The sequence below is a fragment of the Olea europaea genome, chromosome 7 (genome assembly GCF_002742605.1).
Source record: "Olea europaea var. sylvestris chromosome 7, O_europaea_v1, whole genome shotgun sequence".
Classification (NCBI taxonomy): domain Eukaryota; kingdom Viridiplantae; phylum Streptophyta; class Magnoliopsida; order Lamiales; family Oleaceae; genus Olea; species Olea europaea.
Window position 1 is genome coordinate 16,136,712 of NC_036243.1, and position 22,002 is coordinate 16,158,713.

Genomic DNA, 22,002 nt, shown 5'->3' on the forward strand with positions numbered 1-22,002 from the left:
GCTCCACCTCAAGAACCAACTCATCTGCAAAAATCTGAATGTGTGGAAGAGAGTCACGTGAATAGGAGTAGGTCCGACACTAGCGTGAATGTTCCGGAGAGAAGGGTGTTGAAGAAGTCCGCGAGTGAGAAGGTGTTTGCGGCTGAGCGGCAGGAAGAGGAGGATCGACTGCGGCCGGCAACGGTGAGGGAAACTACGTCGTGTAATGGGACGGAGGAGGAGGAAGTGGATGCTAAAGCTGATGATTTTATTAACAGGTTTAGGCAACAGTTGAAATTACAGAGGATGGAGTCAAATTTGAGGTACCAAGAGATGACGAATCGGCTTCGGAATTGAAGCATATTTTTGTCACTGCTTAATCTCAATAGCTATAATTTTCAATTGCTTGATATTGAAATGAATTCATTTTTCTTTAGTAAGTGCTTGTTTGTGCCCCCATTATTTGTGAGTAATATATTATAGAATATTAAACTTGTAATATCATGCTCTTTATAAGCAAGTAATATTCTTTTGAAATATCAATAATATTGTGCTACTTTAGGAGTAACAACGAACTATTTATAATAGATAGATATATAATTAATATTCTTATGGAATATTAATTATAATGTTGTGCTATTTTTATAATAACAACATGATAAATTCTTAATTTGAAGTTCATAGAAGAATATCTAAAAATATTTAATTATCATTTAGACATGATATGAATTTATCTAGAAAAATTAATTACCCAAATGCATTAGAAAAAAGAATATCTATATATAGAAGTTAACAAAATTGGCTAAATCTTTTACCAGCATACAAAAGATACTAAACATACATATGAATTTCACATATATAGAAATTAAAGATAGAACTAATATGTGACAGATTCAAAAGATATAATTAATACTAAATAATATGTGAAAAATGATCGTGTATGAATAAAAATAACGTGAATTAATATGTGTTTAGATTACACATACAAACGTGATTTAGAATTAATATTCCCATGAAAAGTAGAGAAGAAGAAGCAATCTCATTATGATGCAATATGTATATTGAAATATTTCACATACTACAAAATTAATTTTGGTACACGTGATAAATATTTATGCCTATAAAAATTATTACTTTCACTAAATTCTAAAAAATTAAGCTATCGTACTGATAACGTATTATGAAAAGATAGAAAAAAAAAATAGAGAGAAGTCAATAGACTTATGTGTATTTTATTATTAACAACCAAAACCCTGTATTTATAGGACAAAATCAGGGATACAATAATAATAATTTCTATGGTTGTGGGGGTATAATTGTCATTCAACTCTAAACCCTAAAAATTGACTAAAGTTTAAGTCAACGTAAAAAATTAATTTTAACTACATATTTCACGAAATACACAATTTTTAAATAATATATTTCATTAATTTTTATCAAAATTTATTAAAAATTCAATTTTTAGATATACCAAACCAGAGATTAATGATTTCACCTGTAATATTAATTATAATTAAATAATTTTAAAAAATAATTAATTATTAAAAAAATAATTAAAAAAAATACTGCTCATTTTTTGTAATATTTGGTGCAATGATTGAAGGTGACTTTATAAAATAATGTAAAAATTGTACCAATTTGATGTGAAAGCTGTACCAATTTGAATAATCAAAGAGAAAACAGTCCAAAAGAAATCTTGTTAATTACTGAAAGGTTGAGGGTTAAATCCGACCAGAAAAAGAATGAGGCTGGGAGTAATCTGTCCACCGAATATGGTTTTGTACGTATGTAGCAGTTTTCACACAAGCCTGCGCACACTGCAATTAAAAGCTGTACATTATTCATTTTGGACAGACTTGCAATCTAGACTTAATTGTTTTAATGGTCACTCAACTTAGGAGTGTTTGATAGACATTTTTATGTCAAAATATATTTTAAAATAATAAATTGATGTGAAATGTGTGATTGAAAAATAAGAATTTTTTTTAATTTACGTGTAATATCATTTTAATAAAGAATGTGTGGTTGAAAAGAAGAGAGAAAAAATGTATTTTGAAAAAAATGGCTACCAAACGGAGCCTAGATCCATGTCTTTAATTGGTAATCAAAGTTTACAATATCAAATTTTGATCACTGAACTTAAATCTATATTTTTGATTGCTCACCAAAACTTAAAATATTGAGTTTTCGCTGTTGAACTTTGAAAATTATTGTACATTACTCATTATAAACTCAACATCTTCCAAAGTTCCACATTTATGCTAGAGAGTGACGTGCAATATTTTTCATAGTTTAGTGGCCAAAACTCGACATTTTAAATTTCAATGACCAATTGAAAATATGGATCAAAGATCGATGATCAAAACTTGATATTTTGAACTTCAATGACCAATTAAGGATATAGACCTAAGTTCAATGACCATTGGAACAATTAATTCATTCCCATTTTGACCATATGGACGTTTTTATATTACGTATTTACCCCCGTCATGGTGTATATTATCAGAGTTAACACTGAAAGATTCTCCATGTTTGTTTCATCAGTCTCTCTCTCCCTCTCTTGAACACCGCAAAGACATTCCTAAAACGACGTCGCAAAACCACCATGTTGGCTTCGGTGTCGAGCTGCTTAACACCAACTGTTCTCTTCTGCATCTTGAACCTCACCATAGTTACCATTTTCATATCTTCAACCCTAAAAAAGCAACAGAAACTCAGTGATGACCAGGACAACTCGTCGCCGCAACTCACCCGAGTTCCATCACTTTTAGAACGAGTCAAGTCCATCAACCTCTCTATATACCGCTCCGAACAGCCCGACCCGTCTGACTCCACTGCCCCACCTCAAGAACCTACACACCAGCAAAAGTCTGAATGTGTGGAAGAGAGTCATGTGACTAGGAACAAGTCCGACACGTGCAGGCAAGCTCCGACGAAAAGGGTGTTGAAGAAATCGGCTAGTGAGAAGGTGTATGTGGCTGAGCCGGAGGAAGAGGCGGATCTACGGCGACCGGCGACAGTAAAGGAAACGACGTCGTCTAATTGGCCGGAGGATGAGGCTGTGGATGCGAAAGCTGATGATTTCATTAACAGGTTTAGGCAGCAGTTGAAATTGCAGAGATTGGACTCCATCTTAAGGTACAAGGAAATGCTCAGTAGAGGTTTGAGGAATTGAAGCATATTATTTTGGGACAGATCTACCCTTCCTTACCAGTATTTCTTTAAGCAAAGTGTATGGGTTGTTTAGTCTTTCAATAATAAATGAATTCTTCTTTTGTGGGTGTTTTCTAATTTTGTTATGACTAGTATATTGTTACAATAATTTTTATTTATTACACCACATTTTAATAGTAGTTAATTTCCATAATCTGAGTATGTTGTAATAATTATTTTTTTAATTTTTTCGTTGAATTCTTATTTTTAAATTTTGATTAATTAGCGCATCTCGCCCTTGATGATAATTTATATCAAAATATTTTGTTTCTATGCTTGGAAATGAGTAGGGCTGGACAAAATTCTCGAATCGAATCGAACCTGACGGTTCTTCTCAAGTTAAATATCTGAACGTGTATTTGAATAAAGAACCGACAGGTATGATTCGATTCTTGATTCTAGGTCAAGACCCGAAAAATCGAATAAGAACTGAATTTTCGTAATTTTTTAATTAATTTATTTTAAATAAGTACGATTATTTTATTTTTTCTAAATAAATTTGTTAACTAGTTAATTTAGTTCAAACCATAAAATATGATTTTTCTATTTTTAATTTTCAGTTTAAAGTAAACTTAATCAAATTGACCTTAATTTTATTTAAATTTGTTATTCTATTGTAGTGTCGTTTCTATCGGAGAAATCAAATTAAAACTCTATAATATCTCTCTTAATTATTTTGAGCTCGCTATCTTTCTCTTTCTAAGATTTTAATAATCAAATTTATGAAAAATTTAGCAAAGAGAGACGTGAAACACATAAGATTGAATTGAATTATGTTATTTTGTAAGAACTAATATTGAACATATTATTAATTAAATTAACGTAATTTTGTATATATTAAAAAATTTAATTATAATACGAAATCGAATGAAACTGAAATCAGACCAAACCGAACCGAATCGAATGGAATCGAACTCGAACTTTTCCGTAATTAAATTTAGACCCGACGGTTTCACTTACTAAACACTCGAAAATTTCGGGTCGATTCGATTCTCGTTAAAACCGAATCGGACCATATCCAGCCCTAAAAATGAGAGAAAATTTATTATTATTATTTTCTCTCTTTCTTTATTATTTTAAAATATGATTAAAAAATAAATCGTTATAAGCAAATTCAGCAGGCTTTTTGGACAAACTGCTTTTTGGGTAAAATGTTATCAAATATTAAACGCGTTAACTAATAGAAAATTTGGGGATAAGAATGTCGTGAAAAATCGTTAGAGATACAAATACTATAATAAGTAAAGATTAAAAACTTTAAGTGTAAATAAAAATTATGGTGTAAATATAATTAGATTTTGTTATTTGACCGATTTTATTGATGGATAATCGGGCAGATGGAAAAATGAGAAGTGAGATAAAAATGTTTGAAACAATTCTTGTTATCTCGTCAAAATAAGTGAAATGCTTAAGTTGAGTTCGCACTTCTCTTAATGAGTCTGTCCATTCTCCTTTGTCCAATCACTAAAGACTGCCACAATCGTGATCGTTGGTCCCGCATTTCCGTTTAGCTTAAAGGAGGAGCCAATTTTAAAAATAAATAAAAAAAATTATTTTAAATTTTATTTAATTATAAGTAAAATTTAAAGCTTAACCAAAATTACAAGAAGATGGCATCAAGTGGTGAAATTGATTCGTGGAGATAAATTATAATTGCTTTGAGCTCTGGACAGTCGGTTGTTCGTGTTGGATGATGCTAGATTGGCCACGTGGCTCTCTCCGTCCATGCGAAACACATTGCCCTGTTCATTTAGAATAATTCGTTCGTGTTCCATGCTTTTTAATGTTATCTATTTGACATATTAATAGGAATTTGAGGAAATTGGTGATGCTAAAATACACTTCAACAATCTCATAAATATACATTTGGTTTTCTTTTTCGTCTATCTCAAATTATAAGTTTTTTTTTTTTTTTTTTTTATCGAGAGAATATTGTTGAGCTATTAGTTTTCTAACACGTCTCTATTTAATGTATGTTGTTATTAACAAAGATGTATTATTCCTATTTATACTATTATTTAATGTACGGATATAGCAAAAAAATGATAAAAAATTTAATTCTATATTTTCTTAATGCATGTGAAGATTGAAACAAGTCCATCTTTATGGGACGACGAGGTAATAAATAGTTTACAAATCATGGTGTATACTCTCGTTTGACCCCTTTTAAAACTCTTCAATTTAATTTAATTTTTTTCTCTCCAATTTTTAACAATACAATTTTTAATAAAATAATATTACATTCAAATCAAAAAATTTTCAACCACAAAATCTAAAAAAAAAATGCTATTCCTCTATTATAAATTCAAATAATGGGGGTCAGCCTCTCGAATATAGTTCAGTGGTGTAAATGACAGAAGTGAGATTATTTGACGCTTGGCTGGTAGTCGCAGTGTGTGTGTTCGATTCCTGAAACATGAAATTGGACTTCTTATAGGTGCAGTGTACATGTAGCTCTTGTTTTTTGAACCGTTGAAGTACATCTCACAATTTACCTCCATTACAAAGCTTTAAAAAAGGCATGTGGAGGCTCTCCGAGCTGGAGTTCAACCTTTAAATAATGGGACCAAACGAGAGTTATATGTATCAGAGTTAACACTGAAAGCTTCTCAATGTTTCATCAGTCTCTCCCTCCCTCTCTTGAACACCGCAAAGACATTCCTTAAACGACGTCACAAAACCACCATGTGGGCTTCGGTGTCGAGCTGCTTAACACCAACTGTTCTCTTCTGCATCTTGAACCTCACCATAGTTACCATTGTCATAACTTCAACCCGAAAAAAGCACTATAAACTCAGTGATGACCAGGACAACTCGCCGCCGCAACTCACCCGAGTTCCATCACTTTTAGAACGAGTCAAGTCCATCAACCTCTCTAAATACCGCTCCGAACAGCCCGACCCGTTTGACTCCGCTGCCCCACCTTAAGAACCTACACACCAGCAAAACTCTGAATGTGTGGAAGAGAGTCATGTGACTAGGAGCAGGTCCGACACGTGCAGGCAAGCTCCGACGAAAAGGGTGTTGAAGAAGTCGGCTAGTGAGAAGGTGTATCTGGCTGAGCCGGAGGAAGAGGCGGATCTACGGCGACCGGCGACAGTAAAGGAAACTACGTCGTCTAGTTGGGCGGAGGATGAGGCTGTGGATGCGAAAGCTGATGATTTCATTAACAGGTTTAGGCAGCAGTTGAAATTACAGAGATTGGACTCCATTTTAAAGTACAAGGAAATGCTCAGTAGAGGTGTGAGGAATTGAAGCATATTATTTTGGGACAGATCTACCCTTCCTTACCAGTATTTCTTTAAGCAAAGTGTATGGGTTGTTTAGTCTTTCAATAATAAATGAATTCTACTTTTGTGGGTGTTTTCTAATTTTGTTATGACTAGTAGATCTCTACAATAATTTTTATTTATTACACATTTTAATATTAGTTAATCTCCATAATCTGAGTATGTTGTAATAATTTTTTTTTTAATTTTTTCGTTGAATTCTTATTTTTAATTTTCGATTAATTAGTGTATCGTGTTCTTAATGGCGATTTATGTCAAAATATTTTGTTTCTACGTTTGAAAATGAGAGAAACTTTTTATTTTATTTTATTTTAAAATATGATGAAAAAATAAAACGTTATAAGCAATTTTGACAGGGTTTTTGGACAAACTGCTTTTTGGGTAAAATGTTATCAAATATTAAATGCGTTAACTAATAGAAAATTTGGGGATAAAAATGTCGTGAAAAATCGTTAGAGATACAAATACTATAATAAATAAAGATTAAAAACTTTCATTGTAAATAAAATATGGTGTAAAAAATAAAAATTATGGTGTAAATATAATTATATTTTGTTATTTGACCAATTTTATTGAAGGATAATTAGGCAGATGGAAAAATGAGAAGTGAGATAAAAATGTTTAAAACAATTCTTGTTATCTCGTCAAAATAAGTGAAATGCTTAAGCCGAGTTGGCAGTTCTCTTAATGAGTCTGTCCATTCGCCTTTGTCCAATCACTTGAGACTCCCACAATCGTGATCGATCACGAACGGTCCCGCATTTTCATTTATCTGAAAGGAGGAGCCAATTTTAAAAATAAATGAAAAAAATTTATTTTAAAATTTATTTAATTATATATAAGTAAATTTTAAAGCTTAACCAAAAATATAAGAAGAAGATGGCTTCAAGAGGTGAAATTGATTCCTAGAGAAATTATAATTGCTTAGAATTCTGGACAGTAGGTTGTTCGTGTTGGATGATGCTAGACGGACAGGGCCATGTGGTCAATGTGGTCCTCTTCGTCCAGGCGGAACACAGGGCCTTCTTCTTCTAGAATAATTCGTTCGTATTTCATGCTTGTCAAAGTTATCTGTTTGACATATTAATATGAATTTGAGGAAATTGGTGATGCTAAAATATACGTCAACAATCTCATAAATATACATTTGGTTTTCTTTTTCGTCTATCTCAAATTATAAGTTTTTTTTTTTTTTTTTTTTTCGAGAAAATATTTTTAAGAAAATTGAATTCTATATTTTCTTAATCTGTGTGAAAATTAAAATAAGTCTATCTTTATGGGACAGCGAAGCAATAAATAGTTTAAACTTTTTATAATTCTTCAAAAATTTGATAGTTACATGCTCTCGATTTTGAAGCTACCTATTTTGATTCATGAAAACGCTCTCTCGAATAATCATAATGAAATAAAAGGCGAATAGTTTTGAACTCCCAAATATGAACTTTCTTTTTCTTTTTAAGTTACAGGAAAATTTATTAGAATTAAACTTGTTTGTCAAAAGGGTCTTGACTACCCTTCTTGACATTTATTCACGTGGAGTGGGGATCCATGTGTGACCCATGTGTAATAGAAGTGCAAAGAAAATGTCCATTCTCATGTGAGGGGTCGGTCAAAAAAGATGTCAACCCCTTCTGGCAACATAACTGGGTTCTACTTTTTTATCCTAAATTTTCTTAGGATTTTCCCGTTTTCAAGGAATTTGGATGTGTTTAGAAAGCCAATTGTCTATATGAAAAGAGAATATGCAGATTTAGATATTATTTTTGTTAGTTACACACTCTCGATTTTGAAGCCACCTATTCTGATTCATGAAACTGCTCTCTCGAATAATCATATTGACATAAAAAGTGAATGGTGTTGAAATCATCAAAATGATTTTTTTTTTGGGTTAAGTTATAGGAAAACTTTATAGAATTAAACTTGTTTGTCAGAAGGGTCATGATACCCTTCTTGACATTCACTCACATGGAGTGGGTTCCATGTATGGCCCATGTGCAATAAAAGTGCATAAAAAGTGCTCATTCCAAAATGATGTTAATCCCCTTCTAGCAACAAAATAGGGTTCTATTTTTTATCCTAAATTTTGTTAGGATTTTCTCATTTTCAAGGAATTTGGATGTGTTAGAAAGCCAATTGTCTATATGAAAAGAGAAGCAAATTTAGATATTAATTTTGTCGGACAGTGCTTTTGACTTGGAAATAGTGTCTCAATTTCTTAATCTGTATTTCTTAATCTGTATGAAGTTGAAACAAGTCCATCTTTAAGGGACGGCGAAGTAATAAATAGTTTAAACTTTTTATAATTCTTCAAAAAATTGATAGTTACATGCTCTCGATTTTGAAGCCACCTAATCTGATTCATGTAAATGCTCTTTAGAATAATCATAATGAAACAAAAAATGGATAGTGTTGAACTCATAAAAAATGATTTTTTATTTTTTATTTTTTAGTTACATGAAAATTTTTAAGAATTAAACTTGTCCGTCGGAAGGGTCTTGACACCCTTCTTGACATTCACACACATGGAGTGGGACCCCATCTATGGTCCATATGCATTAAAAATACATAAAAAATGTCCATCACTATGTAAGGGGACCGATCAGAAGCGATGTCAACCCCTTTCGACAACATAGCATGACACTATTTTTTAACCTAAATTTTGATAGGATTTTCCCACGTTCAAGGAATTTGGATATGTTTAGAAGGTCAGTTGTCTACGTGAAAAGAGAAAGATGCAAATTTGGATGTTATTTTGATCGGAAAATGCTTTTTGCTCAGAGATAGTGTCTCAATTTCAAAAAGGCCCAATCTCGAATGCTTTTTTCATTCGAGATGAATTTTATCGTTGAAGTTTGGATAAATAATGGGGTTTTTAATCTTTTTTTAATTGCTCAATGTCCTTATTTAAGTGTTGTGAAAAGAGGGGAAAAAATATAAAAGAGAATAAAAATCAATAGATTTATATGTTTTATTAAAAATCAAAGTCCAAAATTTATATGAAAGAATTAGATATGCAATAATAATAAAAACTAAGGCTGCAAGGATATAATTATCATTCACTAATAAATATATTATTTACAACGCTCCCCTTTGAATGACATATTACAAAATATCCGCACAATAAATTCAATGGGACAAAATTTGAGAAAAGAAAAAGGAGTACAACTGATTTCCTAATTTTTAATTATTGTATGAATTCAGCATTGACTCGTATATCAATGTATTCAAATAACGCCGCCTTCATACGAGTATCAACCTTTGATCTTGTTTCTCTCTTTAGGAGTTTTATACATATCAGAGTATTATTTTGAGAGTAAATGTATTTTAGGTTATGAATATTCATTACATGAAAAATATGTCTCATTAAAATCTTATTATGATAAATCCTTTGGAAAAATTCTAATGAAGCAAAAAAAGTACGTTTATTCTTTTAAGTATGTTACAAAAGTCGTCTCTTTAAAAATGTTGTTAGGAAAATCCATTAAGACAAAACCCTGGTCAAGAAAAAAAGAGTACACATGTATTTACTCCTCCGATAATAATTTCTCTTAAATTATGCTTCAAGTATATTAAATCTTTAAATGATAGTACTAAATATGTAAAAGGTAAGTTGACTATAATCACATCAATTATATGCTTATCAAATTTTATGCATTGGCTGACTAAGTATATACTTTTAGGTGATCAGACCGTAGATTCAGAAACATCAAATTTCTCTAGTAAAATCAATTTTATTTGAATTGCACCATTTTATCTGACCACTTATTTATTCATCATTGTGCTTCTTGAAATTTATTTCGATTTTTCACTATTTATAATATGATACAGCACATTATATGCAAAAATACTATCGATACTTTTTTCTTTTTCAATTATATTTCTTTTATTATAATGACATAACTTATTGCGATATCTCAATTCTCAATATATTAAGTACCTGAATATTTTTTGGGGTTTTATAAATTTTATGTCTAAATACTCATTAAGAATATATGCCAACTTAATTTGACCATCTTTGCTAATTTCTACATTATTGTTTGAAGATTTTTATATTAAAATCAAATATCATTACACTTAAGTCGTACTATAAATTTATCAAATATATTATTAACTAAATGTCCTCCAGGACGTTAATTCAAGTTGGAGCATTTAAAGTTGATGTTTATGATATTCTTGATCTCTTTAGTTAATAAATGTATCTAAATAATTTATTTTTTGAACTTTTGGTTCGAATTATCTTTTTCGAGAATTTAGATAATGATGCATTTGTACATTATTTTTAGCATCTTAATTTCTCTCCCTAATGTTGAGAGAGTTGTCTAATTAAATTAAAATCAACAAATTGCATTAAATATCACTCGTTTGGGATAAGGGTTCAAACTATGCATTGATTCTTTATATTCTTTACTTTCATCTCAATACAATGTAGTGGCTAAATTGTACATATATTACACTATCAAATAATTAGATGAAGAAATCAAACTCTGATCATAAGGCAATTATAATAAGGAGAATTTTATATTGGCATGATGTATAATAGCATTCCCTAAACAGAAACAGAAGTACTTTGTTCTCCATTAAATTGACAGAAAGCCTTTAACAAGTAATAGTGTTAAACTATTTATCAACATTCCAAATAACAATTATTAAAATGTTAGAGATTTAGGCATACTAGCACTAATAAGACAGCGTGTTGGTTTTGTAATCTGAAAATTATGCTTATAATTTAAAATTTGAGTAATAATTTTGAGATTTCAAGTTGCAAATACCATACAATCATCTACTAGATGTATCTAATTTATTAAATATAAATAATATCTAGATGACAATGTGAAGGGTGATGGGGGCCCTAATTAATTTTCAAGATTAGAAGGATTTAATCCCAATATTAACTAGTGATAATTAATGGCTAATTTATAATATAGAAAACAAGCATTATATGTAAATTCATTTGATTGAAGAATCTTCTGCTTCTTTATTAAATATCCATTCAAATTCTTAATATTTTTCAAATCATATTGTTTCAGGATGGCCTGACCGATCATGCCAAATATTAAAATCAAATTGAACTTCCAATTCAATAAGACGATATAATTCAGTTATACTAATTAAAACTGACTTTTAAAATTTATGAAGTCTCTTTCATATTTAGTCAGGAACAAAATAATGACATAAAATTTGTCTGATCTATATCACTTAATATTGACTCTTCTGGAGATTTCATAAAATTCTCATAAAATATCAAATCAAATATTCGGTTTAACATTCTTCAAGAATGATCACAATTGATTTGTGTTATTTTGTCTTCTTGAAAAATAATAAAAAAATAATTTTTTTAGAATATTGATTTGTATAAATTGATTCAAATGATTGAGCAATATCTTTCTAGAATATTTAAATATTATAAATATGTTTCGTTTTAGAGCGATAATTGAATATTTTTACGGTATCTTAATTAATATAAAAATATGTTTCATTTGGAGCAATATGTCAATATTCTTGTGAAATATTGAAATTGTAATGTCATGCTCTTCTGGTGCAGTTAATATTCTACAATATATTTGTTATTTCAAGAGTATTTTATATTTGAATATTCATTCTTAAAGTGCAATTTTTTAATATATTGAAATCGTAATGTTATGCTTTTCAAGAGCAATAACATATTATTATTTAAAATAATAAATTGTTCAAAAATAAAATCTTTATTTATGTAAAATTGTATTTGATTATACTCTTCGAGAAAAAATAATAGACGACATAAGAGTTCTAAAATCATAAACTATATTACCTATTAATGAAGATAAAAACGTGATGAATAATCAAATGATAAATAAGAAAAAAGGCATGTTGACTAATGAATTCGTATAATGGACAGGTAAAGAATAGTCATAATAACTGTATAGATGATGCACATGACATTGCTTACATACAAAGATGTGCATCGTTATTTAGCACACTATTAAAAGTTGGTAATTCATTCAAGCATACACATGTAAATATATGGGTAGTCATACTGACGTTCATCAGTAAAAGCAAAAAGTAATCGTTACCCATACAATAAAAAAATTGTATACTAACACGCATACAAGCTTTATGCATGAATGGACCAAATTCATATGGAAGGCAGTGTAAAGTAATCATTATGAATAATCATTCTCCTTGAGTGTAGCTATAGATGATATATTTACATAACATGTCAAAAATAGGTGCATTTACAGATTAACGGAATTGAGTGCACTAATGATGATTATATCTTCATGTCATCAAATTAATTTCGATACACGTGACATGTGATTATATTTATAAAAAATTATTACCTTTGATTGCGGAAGTTGCTCCAAGATCATTGAATCAGTGATTTTCTGGCTTAGTTTTACATTTCTTTACTAAACAACCAATCCAAACAGATCCAACCCATAACTAATATATTCACCTTGATTGTTTCTCAATCCCATCCACAAAGGATGAGATATTGGTGCTGATTTGTAACTACAAAGGCAAGAAGAAAACAATGAAAGAAGGTACAAATAGGAGATTCAAAATCAAAGAGGCAGCCACACGTTTAAGCACAGAGAATGGAGATTCTCTAATATTGATTAGGCACATTTTCTTTCTTGTTTTACACCAATCACAACACGTTTACAATGCAAAGGAAGGCTATACATAGTTTAGGCTATGTAACCAATTGGGCCAAAACATATGGGAAATGGGCTAAGATCATAGAGTCATCTAATAGGTAAATATATGGATTGTGAGTAGCATTAATTCCTTAAGCAATGTCCAACAAGGCAGCCACACGTTTAAGCAATGAAAGAAGGTACAAATAGGAGATTCAAAATCAAAGAGGCAGCCACACGTTTAAGCACAAAGAATGGAGATTCTCTAATATTGATTAGGCACATTTTCTTTCTTGTTTTACACAAATCACAGCACGTTTACAATGCAAAGGAAGGCTATACATAGTTTTGGCTATGTAACCAATTGGGCCAAAACATATGCGAAATGGGCTAAGATCATAGAGCCATCTAATAGGTAAATATATGGACTGTGAGTAGCATTAATTCCTTAAGCAATGAAAAACAATCCATGTTATTTTTTGGTTGAACCTTAGGCTTGGTTGTTGGTAATTAATTCACAATCAATTGAGGCTTGTGAAAATATATTCCGAAATTTTGAATCATCGCCAGAGATTTAATGGGTATCAAATCTTCACCTTGATATCCAATCAACTAATAAGCAGTTAAAATACAAAGTTAATACTTGCACAATCAAGGTAACAAATAAATTTGAAATCATAGACCTTACCTCATATTTCACATCTGAAGTACATATTATACTCGCTCCATGTACTCACCAGAGTTAAGGTTAAAAACACCAAAGTAGGAACAAGTAATCACATTAATCAGTTAAGAGCATATTATAATGCGATGAAGATATAACATAGAATAATACAGATCTTTCCATAACACGTTCAAATAGATCAATAGACTAACACCAAGTAAATCAATCAAAATGGTCAACATATATGCAACAAATGCATAAATGTACGCACGAAAAAATCTTACTACACTTATCCTATACCATTCTGTGTTACTCATACCTCGAGAACAAATATCTCCTCTAATTGTCCACACACTTACTATACTGGTCACTAACTCATGTCTAACTAGTAAACCACAATAGATCATAAGTCTCGAGATAATTATCTATCACTATCTTACTTCTCTCAACCTGAGTTGAAAATTGGTCTCTGCTTTCAGAAAATAAAAGAAGTGTCACTCTCACACTCCACCTTATCAGGATCTTTTACAAATAAAGGATTCCGGACATTTAATAATATCACTTGTGATTCAAATGTTATACTCCACATCCTCTGGTGCATATCACTAATCTACCTTCAGACATATCAATAGACACACAACACACTTATTGTTAACGCATCCCAACCCACTATACATGCAAATACATTATCATAAGTAATTACATTGCTCTCAAATTCACGAAAATACACATATCAAACATATTGAAATGCAATATATAACCATGAAATAGAATTAAGCAATCATATGCAAAAGGGATTACACATAGATGCACATGCAGTAATTATGTTTACTCACAATAAACTTCACTACGTTTATCACTCTACCCAAAAGCTACATTCACCTTATTTCTAACCTTATTCTTCTATTTATTGTTCTTCTTAGAATAGTCCCTAATAAGGTGTCCAATCTTATCACAATTGTAACACCATTACCACTGGACTTGTCCAAACCGTTACATTTTTTCTTACTACATTCATCACTCGAGTCATTACTCAAATCACTATTGTTTTGAGTTTTACCTCAAACTCATTTGCTTAAATTTCGTCCTTCTCTTCATCATATTTACCTTACCATCCCTCTTACCATCTTTTTTACTTTAATTTCTATCTCCTTACTCTTAAGGGAGTTTATGGCAATATCAGATGTTAGGATGTCTCTATCATACTTAATTGCATTCTTAACCTTCCTATATGAATCAGCCATAGAATTAAGCAAAATAATAGTTCAAGATTGTTAAAAATAACTAAATTGTCATCAAGATCTTTTAAATGATTCATTTTAAAATTGAAAAATATTTCGAGCAAATTCAACTTATTAGGAGTATACTTAAACAAAATATAAGTCTTCCAACTTTTGTCAAAGTTCTTTTGTGGAATCAAGTTTTTCAATTTTTTTCAAAACATCAAATATATGTAAAATAATTGAAGTGTAAGCAAGTTAATTACATTCTTCTTTCTTTGTTGATGTTAAATTAGCAGAAACCATCTATGACTTCTTAAATTTTTTGTTAAACCCAAATTCCCTTTATCTTTTATTATCAAATTGAAAAAATCTCACTTTGAAATGTGAAGACAGTTTGAAAAATAGAATAACCAAAAATGCGCAACTATCACACAAAGTAATCCTAAGGCCATAGTATTCATCGTTTTAAATTTTTTGGGTTTGGTGAGATTCGAGATCTCAGTATCAAGAAAATGGTCAAATGGGGTCGAGTCCAACTGTTATAACAGAATAATCAATGCAACATGAAGATATATAAACAAAAAATCAGTTTTTCACACAATGCAATCTCATGAAAGTGACTTAATGGCAATTAAACACAGAAACAATTATAAACTTGCAATTATATTCAGTATTTCAGATAGAGCAAATAATTCTTAAATTCTAGCATAAGTAATGGTCCCCCGACATGGTAACCCCAATACTAATATCAACCCACGTGATTGCTAATGTTGGAATTTAAACGGGATAAGCTAATATATCAAAGATGACCAATCTAAAGTTTGTAAATAATGAGATATGCGAACTTACCACTTTAGGTTCACCACTATTTGTCCTAAAACCTCCAATAACTGCAGCAACCAATCAAGAAAAAGTGAATTACAAACGTACAAGGGCGAAACTATCAAGAACTACATTTTTAACCAAAAAAAATTCAAACACTACCACAAGGTCCACCATGCTTCTAGGAGCAATCTATTTTCAGACATCGTCACCGAAAACCACCCATGCTCTCATATGTATGTTGTTGGATCTACCACACGTTGCCAAAACCACCTCATGTACACTTGGCTGTGCCGTGCCTCCACCTGCACAACACAAGATATTGGTGTTGATTTATAGTCACAAAAGGCAAGAAGAAAACAATGAAAGACCACACAAAGAGGAGACCAAAATCAAAGAGGCAGCCACATGTTTAAGTACAAAGAAGGTAGCCTATTTTCTCCAATGTTTGAGCAGCCGTGTTTTCTTTCTTGTTTTACACAAATCACACACGCATTTCTAATGTAAAGGAAGGCTATATTGTTAGGTTATGTGACCAATTAGGCCAAAACATATGGGAAGTGGGCCAAGATCATAAAGCTATCCAATAGGTAAATATATGGATCGTGAGCAGCATTAATTTCTAGAGATACTTCTATAAGTTCACATTGTTTTCAGGGTCAGCCTTTTAGACTTGTCCAGTTCAATATCCTGACGGTTTACATCATCGCCCGAGATTTAACTGGTATCAAAACCCAACACTTTTACTAGACTTTGAAAAATTATGCTTTCGTATTGATAATATTTTATAAAAATAGAGAAAAATAGAAGAAAGAATAAAAGTCAATAGACTAACGTGTTTTATTAATAACCAAAACCCAATATTTATACGAAAGAATTATGGATACAATGATAATAAAAGCAAGAGTTGTATGGATATAATCATCATTCACTAATAAATATGTTATTTACAACATTTAGAAATATTTTAATCCTTGTTTTTGAGCTAGCATTCCCAATTATTATGTTGGAAGTTACAATTAGGTTCATTTTAAAGGCTTGTTGAGGTTTGTGCTCAGTGATAATTGTTCAGTAATCAATTGGTGCACGCATAAATTTAGTGCACTGAAATTCAAGTTGATTCTACTATAATTCACACAAAGGTTCCCCTCTATATTCAAGGCTATCGTGTTAATTTCCAAGCCCTAACCATATTTCTAGCCAAGTTTTTGTAATCTACATGCTCCATTGCTTAGGGGAGCCTCGATAGCTGAGACATATTGCGCTTACCTAAAGCATCGACGATCGAAATGCAAATGCACATAGACACGTGAACATACAATGTGATTCTTTTGTAGATAAAGTTGACTACACGTTGACCTTAATTATTTTAGTCCACAATAGATTCTTCATTAATCACGCTAAACATGCATTAGTATCGTCTTTAGTAAAGTTTTTTCCCTAGGTTTTTAGTTGATCAAATTTTATTTTCAACCACACATTCCAATAGATCTACAAAAAATATTAATTTTTTAACAACATATTTTAAAGGATACACCAGCTTAAAATCTCCAAAGTTCTATCAAGCACACAATCATTGGCTAAACAAGAATTTTGAGTTTGGAAGGAAGGGAAAAAAAAAGAAAAATAGTTGATTCAATTATATGAAAAGACAAACTATATAAATAATAATTAAGGTTGGGGATTGAAACCCTGATGTTAAAAGTCAAGAATGCATTTGCTATATATATTAGAGGTTAATATTAATGCTATAGTTTTTCCACAAAAAAGGGAGGAAAATTAATAGTGTAGGAGTATTGGGACCCATAACTTATAATTTTTTTTAAAAAAGAAAATAATAAAATACTTAACGAAACATTCATTTAGCCCCTGTTTGACGACCATTAATACAAACCCCCCCCCCCCCCCCCCACCTTTTTTTTTCTTTTCAAAGTCATTTTCAATTATACATTCAAATGCAAGCCCAGTTAGCACAATCGCTATCGAATCCATAGGATATTGACACCGGATCCTAAGAATGCCCAAATACAATCAAGGTTTAGGATTTAACTTCTAAACGATGGACCAAGCAACCAAAGGTAAATGAAACCCACGACCTCTTGATCACAAAGCCTTGAAATCTCACTAGGATTGTGAATTTGAACCAATAAAATATAAACCAAAAAATCCAACAAAAATAATACTTGAAAGACCTCTTGATTACATAATTCAAAGATTCAACCTGAGTTTTGAACGTCACAAGAAATAAATTCTTGATAAGTTCAGTATTATTGTTCCATCAAGAAACAAAATCGAAGCAAAGCTTCGAAGAGAATTTTTATTGATTCGTGAATAAAGACTTGTAATTGTTACAATGAAAATAATCTCCTATTTATACTAAAATCGTAGAATAATGAAATAAAAAAAAACATAATTAAGAATTCTAGAAAATATAAAGTTACAAAAAACAAGTATTTCCATCAAAATAGAACTCTCTAGCAAAAGGAAAGATTTTCACCCTAGAATATATCTATGCGGTCGCATAGTAGAAATCAATGCAGTCACATGGAACAAACATCCGGCTTCAATCTTTGTTCTACCCTATAATATGTGGTCATATGGCTTTTTGAACTATGCGGTCGCATAGTTCAAAATTTGACACCTTCTCCTTGTTGTGCATAATTTTGTGGCGATTTCGAATTGTACTCATGGGCAAAAATTCGACACATGAGCTGAAAGTTATGCCCATTTTAATCCACACTGCTCCTTTTTCCATATATCATCCAAAACTTTGAAAACAATGGACCGAACATGATTTCGCCTTTATCACTAACATGTAACTCGACCTTAAGCTTGCAAACATCATTCTTTGTTGCCCAGTAACCTCGACGCTTGATTGCATGATTTTATTGGATGTTATCAAACCCGACTTTGCACTCAGTCTCTTGCTGCTAATCATGGAACTTGTTACATTGCACGTTAATTCCCACATGTTGAATTCCAAGGCTTGATCATGAGATTTGCCATCTTTATCAACCCTTTTTAGCCTCCAAATGAGCTTGAATCTTGGTACTAACAGGCCTCCAACAATCGCCAAATAATTGAAAATTTGGAGCTAGCTCGGATCATATCACATTCTCATAATAAAATATTTTGTATGTAAACTTAAATTTTTTCTTACTTTTTAATCATACGTTCTCAAAAAATTATAGTTATATTCACACCATATTTTTTTCTAAATACACCACATTTTTATTATATTCAAAATCTTTAACATTTATTCACTATCACACTTATATCATTAACTTTTTTCTTCATTACATTCTTACTTTTAATAATTATTGACCAAAATATCTTGTCCTTAATCATGATTTTCGTCCAAAGATGTTGTTAACTTGTTTTGAAATAGGGGCAAATATTTAATAGCATTTTGCATTATTATTTGTTTGCTCATTTAAAAAACAATGGACAAAAAATGTCTTCTTAATTCGTGTTAAAATAAAACTTAAAAAAAAAAACTATAATCATGAACAATTTATGTTAATTTGAGAACAATAAAATGGTGTGAATATATTTAGCCTAACTATTTCAAAACTCATTTTTTTTTCAAAATAATAATAATAATAATTTTAGTGAATGTCAAATAGAAGCTTAAAGAGTCGGTCATTAAAATTATATTCCAATAGACTCTTTAAATTAAGCTCCAATGGACTCTTTAATTTAATATTTTAATTTAAAAGTGAGTTTGACTCTCTAAATTTGAAGAGTCAAATCCATTCTCTATAATTAACCCCCCGTTTGGCCCTCATTTTTTAAATTAAAATGAGTGAAATTGTATTTTTTTGGAGGAACGAGTAGTTGAAAAAGAAGAAAAAATTTCGATTTACGTGTAATATTATTTTATGGAAGATTGTGTGATTAAAAATAGGAGAGAGAAAAATGAAATTTAATTTAATAGAGGGATCAAACGGGGCTCAAATACATTCAAATTATTTCAATTTTCAATGCAAGAAAATAATGTAATGATTTGAAAAGAAGTTGCTGAAAATAAAAGATATGAACAATGATAAAAAATTTTGGATTATTAAAATTAAATGTTAAATATAAAGAGTATGTTGGAATATTTAAAAGTTTTCTCTCTCTAAATTTATATATACTCTCTAGATTATAGAATATACTTTTTAAAAATAGAGTTTCTTGAAGATGCTTATAGCCCCTATTTGAGCCCCATTTTTTCAATTATTTTTTATACAGTACTCATTTTCAACAACACATTTTTCATTAAAATAATATACACCCAAATCAAAAAAATTTCTTTTTTTTTTTAACTATACATTTTCCATCAATTTACTATTTCATAATACATTACAATAAATTAATCGGTTCATACAGGGCCTTAGATTCTTGTGTGTTTGTCACTGTTTGTGTGTGGTAATTAACTAAGCCAACAAATGTGAATATTATACTTAAGATCTTGTTTGGTGTGAATTAAAATTAAACTTTTAGTATATTTTAATAAAAGTTGATGAAATATATAGTATAAAAATTGTGAGTTCCATAAAATTGTTTGGTTAAAATTTTAATTTACACTAAACAGAGACTTACCAATTTCTTCCTTTTTCTTTAAGAAGAGAAAATATGGACAGTCGGAAGCATGTTCTCTTGGGGTCAGGAGTATAAATCAAGTGAGAACCTGGAAGCCAACAAGGGCATAACCTGCGATTTACCTCCTCGAGTCATTGAGGGGCCAGTGGCTAGAGGTCCAGGATTTAGTTTGGCGAAACTGGGATACCTAGGTATATAAAAAAAAAAAAAAAAAAATGGGAAGAAAATTGTCATTGAAATACGGAAACATGCAGGAAAGAAACTTTTAGGGATAAGAGAAAAGCGGCATCTTTCTTTAGTGATTATCATAATTTATGTTAGTTATTAACCTTTTGAATGTAAAGGAAAAATTTGCAAGTTGTGCTCTGCTTTATCCACAAGTCATAACTATATGATTGCTAAAGTTTTTTCAACTTTAAAAAGTGGTGAAACATTATTTTTATTTCCACATATTTTGTAGGACTTATAATTTATAATCTACAAAAAGCTTTTCCAAATATTCACTTAGAAAAGATGTCGGACTATCATACATTATGTCTGGCAAAATGTTTTATTTTTTTCTTTTTCAAAGATTATAAACTAATCAAGAAAATTTTACTATCCACAATTTTTATTAACTTGTATCATAGGATCCACAACTTAAAATTTGTGAAAAAAAAAAAAAAATGCCGAACACACACTTAATTGAGTGACAATAATGGATAAAAAATTCTTAAGATGACTCAGTATTCCCTACTATTGTTGAATTCACATGTATGTTAAATAAATAATACACATGTTAATTAATCATTGACATGAGCATTAAGTTCTATGCTCCCTCAGTACTAAGAATTTTCTTAGAGCGGACAGATAGGAATACAACGTAATTCACAGTGACAATTTCTATCACATGAAACATACTCGTGCGTTTGAATAGATTGAGGACCTAAAACCTTATATTTGAAGATTGGAGAGTAAAAATTATGCTAAGTCAAAAGTTACGAAGCTAAAGCCTGATTTCTCCCTTAAATATGTACACTGATTTTTTTGCACGTGCAATTCACGGACTATGTTATTTTTAAGGTAATATTAGTCCATCGAATGTCAAGGATTGACAAGAGATGTGTGCGCTGAATGAGGTTAGCAAAATTAACTTAATTTGAAAAGAAAGATTTCCCTATGATTTCACTCGTATAATACAGTTATAAAGATCCAAAGAGTACGAAGGAACAAAAAAAAACTTTGAAAGGTATTCTGACAGAACTTATCTAATCCTCGAAATGTCTTCGAGGTGCACAAAAGCATTTGTTCTATAGAAGAATGTTTATAAAATTAGATATTGTAGTTTGTTCGAATCAAGTACTGCTTTAGATAATAGTTAAATATATTCAAGCTAACTTGTAAGTGCTTTTGCGTGATCATACTTGCAAGAGCAAGATTTGTGAATTTCTCTTAAGTTTGCATTGGATGTTTTCTTGCAATTGCTGCAGGACATGTACCAAAATCTTTAAAGCATCGAAATAATTTTTTATTGGGCTTTGCACCCAATAGAATTCTTCCTGTACAAAAACATGTGTGAGGAATTAGATGACAAAAATAGTAATTACAAATATTGATGGGTGTTCCTACAT